At 47.1% G+C, this 11039-nt stretch overlaps 1 long non-coding RNA gene across 1 annotated transcript; it reads left to right on the top strand.

Moving 5' to 3' along the window:
• The first annotated feature begins 549 nt into the window (after nt 1-549).
• On the top strand, nt 550-1537 carry LOC148225087 (uncharacterized). Its single transcript, XR_015798859.1, has 3 exons — nt 550-896; nt 980-1141; nt 1371-1537. It is a non-coding gene; the product is annotated as an uncharacterized LOC148225087 (long non-coding RNA).
• The last annotated feature ends 9502 nt before the right edge of the window (nt 1538-11039 follow it).

Genomic DNA, 11039 nt, shown 5'->3' with positions numbered 1-11039 from the left:
TCAAAGCTGGATTTCTCAGTTGCTCATGAAAGTTTTCTTGTTCCTCCCTCACAGTTCTGAAGCATTTTATACACATCTATATATAAGTTTTTTGTTTTGTTTTGGGTTTTTTGTTTGTTTGTTTGTTTGTTTGTTTGTTTGTTTGTTTGTTTTTTGCATAGTTAATCAGTGGAGGTAGTGTAGGGGAATTTTCCCATAATCAGTAAAAAATAAAAATATTAAATTCTGCTGTAGTCTAACACCATGCAATTCTAGCACTACCAGAGAGTGACTGTGGCTATACCACTGCATCCTCGAGTGAAAGCTGTCAACAGCAAAATCCTTATGTTCTCTGGCTGCTCAGCACAGGCTATGGCAAGAAAACACTGGACACTTTTCCCCGTGCCTCTGGAGAGAAACCTTGCACCTTCCTGAGCGACTTCATGAGCCGCTGGAAGGCAGCAGCTCTGCCAGCCCTTCAGCGGAGCTTTGCCCGCTCTGCAGCTCAGTCTCGCACACCTTTTGGCGGAGCTCGGCATCCTTCAGCTGCGGCTGCCCCCGAGGGACCTGTCCCCGCATTCATCCCCATTCATCCCCGCATTCATCCCCGCATTCATCCCCGCATTCATCCCCGCATTCATCCCCGCTCATCCCCGCTCATTCCCGCATTCATCCCCGCATTCATTCCTGCATTCATCCCCGCTCATTCCCGCATTCATTCCCACATTCATCCCCGTTCATCCCCGCATCCATCCCCGCTCATTCCCGCATCCATCCCCGCATTCCCTCCCGTGCGGGCAGCCGCGGTGTGTCCCGGACACAGCCCCCGCTCCCTGCTCCTCCGGCTTCGTAAGCAACACAGCAAGATACAAACTTGGGTTTCTTCTGCTTTTTTGAGCTCCCGCATCCTGCCGGCAGTAAATATCAGGCCAGTTTCTACTAACGCATGTTCTCTCTATGTTTTAATCAGAACAAGACTGACGTGGGTTTTATTCCTAAGGCAGCCGCCCCCAGCACGGCTGTACCGAGCCCGATGCCCACACAGTGACGCAGGAGCTGCTCGAAGCGTCGGGATCAGGAGCTGCACTCCTTGGGAAAACCCCCTGTGGCAGAGTCCTTGTGCAAGAGCACGCACCTCGCAGCTTCTCCAGCTGTAGGAGAGGTAACACGGGAAGCTCTGTCCTCATCTAACATGATTTTGGAGCTGGGAGTAACTATTGAACAAGCTGCGGCTCTAACTGGGGAAGTTTTAGGGTACATGTGCGTCTCAGGAAGACCTCAGCATTCTCCCTCACTGCCCCTCGTCGGGGATTCCCCGGGAAGCTGCATTCCCCCCATCATCTGAAGTCCCTAGGGATGGGAGTGATGACTGTTCTGTTTTCTGTTGGCAGAGAAAATCACCCCCAACCTTCCACAAAGGGAGAGTGGAAACCCTGATTGCTGTGACACTCCTGGGTTTTGCTGCCATTCTGAAACCTTGGGCAAAAAGTGCTCTGTTTCTTTCTGGAAATGGAAATTCCAGCTGAGGGAAGTTAATAAATCTGTTAACATGGAAAGAGCCCAATTCCCTCCTTTGCCTGTCTTGTGTGCAAAGTCCATGGGAGTGTTTGTATGCTGCTCAACCCTACCAGAGAAATTGAGTTAATGCTGTTTTCTCCCTTTTAAGGCATTTACACAGCTTGAAGAAATAGTGCTTGTATTTTGCAACCAGAGAGCAAAGGCAGGCAGATGGTTGCTGTCAGCATATGAGTGGCTCTGTACTGCACCAAGCCTGAGAGCAGGCACTGCTGATGGACTCTGGGTGAGAACCAGCTTGCTACAAGCACCTGGATTACTAAACAGGTGCCAGTGAGTCAACTTTCTCATCATCCACTTCAATTCAAAACAGGAAAACTTTTTCTGTCTTGGCAAATGGTTGCTTCTTCTACCTTTCAGAGAGGCACTTTTTTGATACGTGATACTTGGGACAGTTTGTGACACTGTGGCATGTAAATATGGAGCTTAATATTTGTGAACAATTAGCTTCATGTTGGATAAACACAGGCCTTTTGCCCATCACCCATCTGAAACACCAGTGCATTACAAGCTGGAGCCCCATTTTCCCCTGGGTGGGGATCTCTGGGGTCCTCAGGGGTTTGGTCTCTCCCTGTGCTGTAGCTGCTCTGCCCCATGTGCATGTACAGGTGCTGTGCCCTTGCAAGCGGCTGCTGCATCTGTACCTGTGTGATGTGTGCCTGAGTGCAGCAAGTCAGCTGCCCCATCTCCCTTTGTCACCCAGCCTCAGCTGGCAGTGCCACTGCAAGCCCCCTGCACCCCTGCATACTCGCCACTCATTCCTGGGAGCCCAGCAGGGAGGTAGGGTTACACCAAATGGTGAGGTGCACCCATGGCTTCCTCTGCAGCTGGAGACAGAGCATCCCACTGTGAGCCCTCTGCAGAACCCCCTGGAACTCAGGTGCCCAGCCTAGCCCAGGGCAGGTACTGCCTTGTGATCTCCTGTGCTTCTCTGCCTGTTGATTCACACTTTTCATCATGATAAAATTATACAAGTCAGGGCCTGGGCTATGTGCCATCCCCTCACTTCTGGCCTGCTCACACCTATCTCTGAAACTTACTTTCCTTTCTCCCTTGTGCTGGGAAAAGCCCCAGGTTGGTTCTTTATTGAGATAAATAAATGCTGCTCTCTGTATACTTTGTCTCTCACCTGCCAGCTTAGTCGGTGCTGGACAGCTGCACCATTTACACCTTTCTGGTGCTAAGTCCGCATTCTGGATAAATGTTGTCTCTCTTCTGTATATCCAACAACTGGGAAATGGGCAAATCCTGACAGTCAGAAGACAGCAAAACACCTTCTCCTGTTTAGATTTTGAGTTTATCCTCAGCATTAACAGAAAAAAACTTCTATCTGCGTGGAGTTTAAACATAACCTGTCCTTGGTGATGGCAAATGGACTGTTGGAAAGGTCTCCATCCCATAGTGTGTAGGGACAGCATGGACATGGCCTTGCAGTAGCCTGTAATGCACTGAGAGAGTTTGGGTGGTCTGCTCCCAGGAGTAGCAACTCAGTGGGTGGGGTGGTGCTGTAGATCATAATTTTGGATGACTTCAGTGCAGCACAAAAAACTAAAGTTCACATTGCTGTTCCCTGTCAAAAAACATTTACTGCTTAGCTGAACCCCAGCCCAGACTCCTCGTCGCTGCTCTGTGGAGTTCCACGTGCCAACACAGGGTGCAGGTTGTCCTGTTCTTGGGGTACATGGCCCTGCACCAGCAGTGCTGCAAGGGGCTGACAAAGCTGAGCACTCCTCCCCGCCAGGCATGTGCTCCCAGCCACGCAATGACTGTGCTGATGGGCTCCGCTTGAGGGTGTTTAGAAATGTTCCACCACAAGTGCTTGGGAAACTATGAAAAGCAAAGAAGATCTCTGATTCTGCCAGCAAAAACATCTCCTAAAAGGAGAAGATAAATTACTTTTTCTATGTGGTAGGCTCGCTTTCTAGAAAGACAAATGCCACCAATAGTGGTGGGAGGAATAAAGGAGGCAGCTTGCATAAGGAGGTGATTTCTTTCAGCATGAAATTATGCATCTGTTCTGCCTGCCACAGACCTTGCGGCATCAGCCCTCCCTCCCTTGGCTCAGCTTCTTTCTCGCAGCATGAGGCTGCAAGCTGCTGTGCTAAAAATACATAGTTTTAGCATGAAATAGCTGCTGCTGCAGGAGCACACGTCAAAGACACCAAAGCACTCCTTGCAAGCTCTGAACCAACCTGCCTGGACTTCTCTCCTGAGGGTGGAGCAGGAGGCCATTAATTAGAAAAGGCTTTGCTGACATCCCAGGTGAACTGGGAAATCTTTCCCATTCCTCCATGGATTTCTCTGTGTCCTGGGTTTGCCTTAATTGAATCTTTTTGGTAAGGAAACTGAATTTGAAAAAGTCTTCCCAGAAGGTTTGTTCACAGTCCCATAAGCACGAATCAGAATAATGTTACCATTTGTACTGTGACATTTTCCTACAAATTTCTCATTATTACAGGGTAATTCTTTCAAGACCTGCTGGGTATGTGTAGTAGCTGCAGTGTTTAATCTCTGTGAAGAGCTGTAAATTTTCTGTTTGGGCTGAGAGCTGACAAAGTCTGCTATATCAGATGCTTCTTGCCAACAAAAAACTGTAATTCACTAAAAAAGTCGTTCTATCAATCATTGAATGAAGAGATGAAAATCATAACAAATTGAAGCCAGGTAACATTGGAATCACAGACTGATAAGGCTGGATAAGACTGGTGGGGACTTCTGGAGATGATCTCAACCAACTCCTGCTAGAGCAGGTTGCCCAGGGTCATGTGCAGTTGATGTTGAATGTCTCTAAGAATGGAGGCAGTTTTTTTCATTTACTCCTCTGGGCAGCCTGCTGCAGTGCTTGACCACCCTCATAGTAGAGCATATTTTTTCTTGTGTTTAAATAGAATTTCTTGCATTTCAGCTTCTGCTCATTGCCTCTTGTCCTATCACTGGGTATCACTGAAAAACAGTTGACTCCATCTCCTGTAAACCCTTTCTTCAGGTGAGAAGAGATACATAAGAGTGAGATCCTCCCTGAGTCTTCTCAGGCTGAACAGTCCCAGCTCTCTCAATTCTCCCCTCTATGAGAGATGGCTCCAGTCCTGTAAACAACTTTATGATCCTTCATTGGACTCTCTCCAGTGTGTCCATTTGTACTGGTGAATCCTGAACTGGACAAACCACTCCAGGCATGAGAGGAGACCTGCTGGCAAAGCTTTGTCTCATGCAGCTCATGACACCATTGGTCTTCTTTGCCAAAGTTTCCCAGATCTTATTTTTGGCTCTCCTGAAAAAAGAGGAGTGTTTTCTTTTTTCCAGTCTTCAGGTATCTCTCCCGATTGCCAAGGTTACAGAGTTACCTCGCAATGACATTGGCTAGCCCCTCAGCACTCATGGGCACATCCCATGAAGTCTCATGGGCCTGCAAATCTCCAGTTTGCTTAAATGTTCCCTAAGATGACCACTGAAAGCAAGTCTCTCTTGCTCTGATCTCAGGATAATTATAGCATTGTACAGTAAGGGTGCAATTTTCCCATAATTTTCTACAGTGCTCACAGCATATTGAGGTTGTTTCCTTGTTCAGTTCTGCAGTATTCTCCAGAAAAAAAATTACCTCAACAGCAGGTTTTCATGTAATTATAACCTCTATATCTACCTTCTTTCCCTCCCTTTTCCTCCCACTCACCTCCACCACCTTATTTCTAAATCCTCCTCCTCCCTCAGTACCTATGAGAGAACACGGGCAGTGCAGCATGTCCATGGACTCCCATTGACTGTTCTGAGGGGCACAAGAGTTGCATGCTTAAACCCTCGTGGTGTATGCTTGATAATTTCAGCTTCATTTTGTAGAGGAGGTGAGCTCTGGTAAAGATTTTCCATTTACTTCATCCTGTCTCCAATGCTGACATCATCAAATCCCCAGCAAGCTGTACTGTAGCTGCATCTTCACAGTGAAAAGGTGAAAAGACTCTGTTTAAACACACAAATTTAACTTGCTACCCAGGGTGTGCTTTAGAGTACTGCAGAATTTTCCTGAAAGATTAATGATGTTAAAATGTGCTAATGGCAGGCGAGAGCAGCACAGGGGTGGTGCAGGCTGTGGAGCTGCTCCCTGGGGACCCTCTCCCGGCTGCCCCATGCATGGGATAGCACAGCATGGCATGGCAGCCCACCTGCCCCAGCACTGAGAGCCTGGCCTGAGCTGACTGTGCTCTTGACAAGCCTTGGACAGCCTTGGGAAAGGATTCCTGGTGGTTGCTGTCAAACGTGCTGGTCCTCACGCTTCCAGAGAGCAGGCGTACTCTGAAATGACAGATTTTTTTCCAAAGTGCTTGTCTGTCTTTTGTGTTTGCCTCCTCAAGCAGAAGAGCACTCTCTGCATTAATACACCACTGCAGCCTTTTCAGAAATATTGGCCTGGTCTTTGCCTGTCCATCTGTGGGCTTGTGGAAAGGATGGGCTCCACTCCATTTCTTTCTGTATGTGCCCACATCACCCCAGCAACCCTCCTTGGTCCCAGCCTGCTCCCCATCTTCCTGTCTGGTCTGGATGCTAAAATCTGCCTCTATTGCCCCACACTGACACTTTTTTCCTTTTTAGTGCTTTCAGTGAGACAGGATGCTTCTGTAGTTTCCACCGTGGTGTGACAGTTGGATTTTGGACACTGTTAGCTGAGAAGATCTTCTATCCAAGAAAACATTACCCATGCTACAGGACCAAAAAAAAAAAAAAAAAAAAAAGGAGAAAAAAATGTAGCAGCTCACACTCCCATGATGGGACACGTGTTTTGAGTCAGTGTGGAGATTCAGGCTTCGTCTCCAGCTTGTTCCTGCACACCCAAGTCCAGAACAGGTTGCATTTGGCACAAATCAGGTGTCTAAAGCCAAGTACACTTGGGCACACTGAACCCCTAAACAGACAGAACTGATAGTCTCTGACTTGAAGCCCATGCCCCTGCCAAGGGATGGGATTCTTCTGAAAAGATTTCAATTCCACATTCTGGAGCATGAACTTGGAGGGAGGGAAATCCCACCCGTAGGTTTGGCTAGAAAATGAGATACATTCCATAAAGCACTTTCATTTTGTGTATGTAACAGAAAATTTATTACCTGGTGTCCTTCTCTATTAATTTGCATATGACCAGCGAGTGATTTCTACAGAACCCAGTGGGATAATCCCATTGCCAAGGCACACCCTGCAAAACACCTGTTAAATGAGCCACCAGAAACTGCTGTGGAGGACACTGATGGGGTAGAAATCAAATTAAATATTTAGCTGCCTGCTACTGGAGGAGCCTCACCATGCTGAGCCAGGCTGCTCTGTGGCACTGCTTCCAGAGGAACAGACTGGATGCACACAGCCTCTGTTTTGTCTCTGACGTGACAAAGGAGAAGCACTGCAGCAATCTCTTGTGCTCTGAGGTTGATCACATCTGACTTTCTGCAACCACACTCAATGGATAGAGATGATTGGAGTAAATTCTGGTGCTCTTTGTGTCTCTCCAGTGCTGGGATGCTGATGAGCAGCGACAGTTGCACGACTGCTGTCCTTTTCCATGGTGGATATTGGAGATAGAAGGGTAGAGACATGGTGATACGTGCTGCTTCTTGCAACCCTGTTCTGGGAGGCTTTTGCCCCTGAAGATCCTCACTGCTATGCAGGAGGAATAAGAATTGCACTGGATGATGCCTGGGCCAGCAGAATATTTATGTGGATCCACAAACATATATATCAGTATATTTATCTGTATTTCTCCAAGTATATGTAAAGATTGGTCATTTGCTTTGGGAAGGGGAGGGGAGGAAAGGTCAGAGTGAACACCTTATTTAACTGCACCAGGAACCAGGTCATACTGTGTTTACTCCATGAGACAATCTCTCTTCAGATCTGTGTCACACTCTAAATGCCACCAGAGCCAAGCTGCCTCCTGGTAACTCACATCACCCTGGTTCTGCCCTCCCTGATTTTCTCCCTGTGCAATCCCTTCACTTACCTAATGATACAGCACAAACCATGATCACACCCATAACCATACAACATTTTTCTGAAGCTCAGTGGGAAATCATCACCATTCAGAATGGCAATAAAAACACAGTGGCCCACAAAGAGCTGTGAAATCAAAGAGTCTGCATGTGTTTGAGCAGTTTGTGAAGGATGCTGAGGACAGCCCATGTGCTTCTGGTGCTGTCCTGGCTGAGGTAACCCAGCACAGGGGATGTCAGTGCTGGCAGCACAGAGTCCCCACCTCTCTGAGCTCTGTTTACAGAGCCTCAGTCTCAGTCAGCAGCAGCCACGTTGACATGGCCAGTGGGAAGGTGGTTGTATTCCAAGCTTCAGAAAAAAAGATGGCATTTCCCTGTCTTCAAAGCCACTGAGCTGAGTCGCCACCGTGTTTGCAGGAGATGCTTCCTCTTTAGGGAAGAGAGTTTTTAGAGCAATAACCTCTCATCTAGCATCAGTGTCATGTGGGACACTGAGCACCAAAAGGACAGAGGGACAACAAAGTGAAGGACAGTACATTTTGCTTTGAAGTTTCTGTAGCTGGTTACAGAGAGAAAATAGTTTTAATACGAGATCCAGCCTGTCCAGATTTGTCAGCAGAAAGTGTCATGTGGAGTTTTAGCTGTTTTACATATTTAAAAACAGATGTAAGGTTCTGTTTCTCAGCTATTCTTTGCCATGAGACATTTCCTATGTTTTATACCCCAATGCACTTCCCCTCCCATTGCTATAGTCCTGAAGTATTTAAATCGTAACTTTGTAACTTCACTTCACTTCACTGGAAAAAGAAAATCTATTACTGCCTCTGACACGCAAAGTAATTATCCCAAAGGCTGTTCCGGTCTCTCTCTTGGTCTTTGTCATGCATGAGGTGGAGGCTTGGTGCTGATTTTTTTTGTTCCAGCAGAAATCATGGTCATTCCCACTTCCACTTCAGCTGAGTCAATGCAACTCTTTTAGAGGGCTGTAGTATAAACTAAATCAGTGACATGATTTGGGTAAAGAAGTAACAAAGCCAAAGGGGGAAAGCTGCATCTGTTTAATATAAGTTTAAGCAGAGCAAATAGTTTACTCTTCTTACCCATTTTCAGCAGCATAGTAACTTTCTGCTGGCAAGTGAGGTGAGACTCTTGGCTAGCTGTGCCAGCAGCTGTGCAGCACCAGGCCACAGGGGTCCCAAGCTGGAGGCCACTGAGACCCCCAGGCAGGTCTTGGAACAGGGACTGGTTCTGCTGTTATGGTAATGAACTTATGTCCATGTCCCAGGACATGCCAGGACCCACCTGCCAGCTAACAAAAGATGACTTGGAAGTCACCAACTCCAGAAAATCCACCAGTAACACAGTGTTGGGAAATGTGTCATCCCCAGCGAGGCAAATACAGAATAAAGCTATCAAAATAAATGGCCCAAAGGAACAGGGGAATTATGGGGCATTTTTGATCCTTCCAATGTGCTCCATTTACTGACCAGGACCCTGTGCTATCTCCCCCACTCAGCTCCTTTCCTGTGTATCACCAAGGGGTTCAAGCCTGGCCATGCCATCAGCCACTGCCACAGCAGTGCCTTTATAGTGTTTAGTATCTTTCTTCCCCTGATCTAAGATCCTCTTCAAGCATTGCCAGCTACATGATCCCACTGCCATGAAAAAACAACAAAAAGAAGTCTTTTCCAGCAGCCAGGAAGTTGGCATATTTCTAGCTACAACAAAGTGGCCATAGCCTGTTTTGTACAGATGACTTCCTTTACTTAGGCCAAAAAATGTGACTATTTCAAAGCTGATTTATGTTTCTAACTGAAGTCCAGAATCTTAATCTCTCTTACTGTTTTCCCTGTCTGGACTGTGCTTGGCTGTGTGCAGAGCAAGGAATTAGGGTTAGAGGTGGAAGTCAGAAGGAAGAAAGATCAGTTGTTCCTATTGCAAAAGTAAACAGCAGTAAGTGCTTAATTGTTTCTGTATTTTCTAATCAAGTGGATTTTTCAGACAGCTGTGAAGAGCCCTCAGTGTGTGCAAGCAGCACAGACTGAAATCAAATCAATCAATCAATGTCCTCCTTCCCTCTTGAGGTGCTTGCTTTTCTTGTCATTGATCCAGGGCAAGGACAAGTTCCTCCAGTGCTCCAGGCTCTGCACAGGACAGAACTGCAAAAATCCCACTTGTCAGTGGATCAAAATGGTGGTATCCAGACCCAAACTGGGACAGGTCTAGAGAAATGTCTGGAAATCTTACTGGGTCACCTTCTGAGTGCATCAGGGTAATGATCTGCCCTGAAAGCCCAGCCCTGCCTTCACAGCTGCCACCAACATCAAGGGACCCCAGCACAGGGCTCTGACCCCTTACAGCCCATGGACACTGCAGGAGGAAAACCTGTGCATGTAAACCAGCCTTTTGGTGAGCACACGAGCTCCTGATAGCTTGTTTCCAATGGATTTGCGTTTTGTGTTTGCCCTGGGAAACTGTGGTCTCCTATGCCATAAATTCCAAGCAGGGCTTGTAAGCAGGGCTTTCACCCAAAGCAAAGAAAAATAGGGTTTTCCAAAAATCACTTGATTTTCAGCATCAGCCATGCTCAGTATGTGCTGGTCCTGATGCTAACCAGGCTTTATGAGGATGTGTGGATGGAGGAAAATCACAGGATGAGGATGCAGTACACATCAGAGCATGGTACTATCCTGTCTGCAGCAGCCAAGTACCACGGAAAGCATCAACCATTTTGGAACAAGTTCTTATCCCCAATAAAGCCACAGTGTAAGCCCCTGGCTGCCCACATGTTTGCAGGTCCTTCTGTCACCCCAGGCTACCCACGAGTTTCCCCTTCAGTGGGATTTTTAACTCTCCCTCCTTGCCCTCCTGGAAGTGTGCTATTTATTTTAGCCCTAACATGCAGAAATGTTAGTCCTACATTCAGAAATAAATCTTTAAGTACTCAAAGGCCAAACTGGGCTCTGCTTCAATGTGATTTTTACCAGACTGGCTGCCTTCAGCAGCAACGAGATCCTGCTACCCACGCCAGCCCTCGGCTTTGTCCCCTCATCAGGATGCTGAAGGATGTACTTCCCTACAAAGACAGGGATGTTTGATGCTCTGGGACTGAACTGGGTTGTCATGGCAATGAATGATACCCTTGTGCTTAATATGGCCTTGTGGATAGTGAGATGGAGAAGGACTAGATGAGTTTCCAGAGGCTTGCTGTCCTGTATGTCATGCAGAGGATTTTGCCCCCTTTCCTATTTTTTTCCCAAGATTTCATGTGTTTTGACAAACAAATAGTAACCAGGATGCTGAAGAAATTAACCAGAAAAGACTTTCTTAACTTGGTGATTTGGACTGTTAATCTTTGGTCTGCATTTCTCTGAGTCACTGGAAGGCTGCAATGTTCCTGTGTGGGATGTAACGGGTGTCACATAAAGCCAGGCTGCTACACTGCAGGTTAGCCGTGAGCAGAGCAGAGATGAAGAAAGGAATTTAGCGTGGGCAAGAGGCACACCCTCTATTTTGGCA

The sequence above is a fragment of the Sturnus vulgaris genome, chromosome 1 (genome assembly GCF_052056855.1).
Source record: "Sturnus vulgaris isolate bStuVul1 chromosome 1, bStuVul1.hap1, whole genome shotgun sequence".
Taxonomy (NCBI): domain Eukaryota; kingdom Metazoa; phylum Chordata; class Aves; order Passeriformes; family Sturnidae; genus Sturnus; species Sturnus vulgaris.
This window is presented reverse-complemented; position numbering and strand designations above follow the sequence as displayed.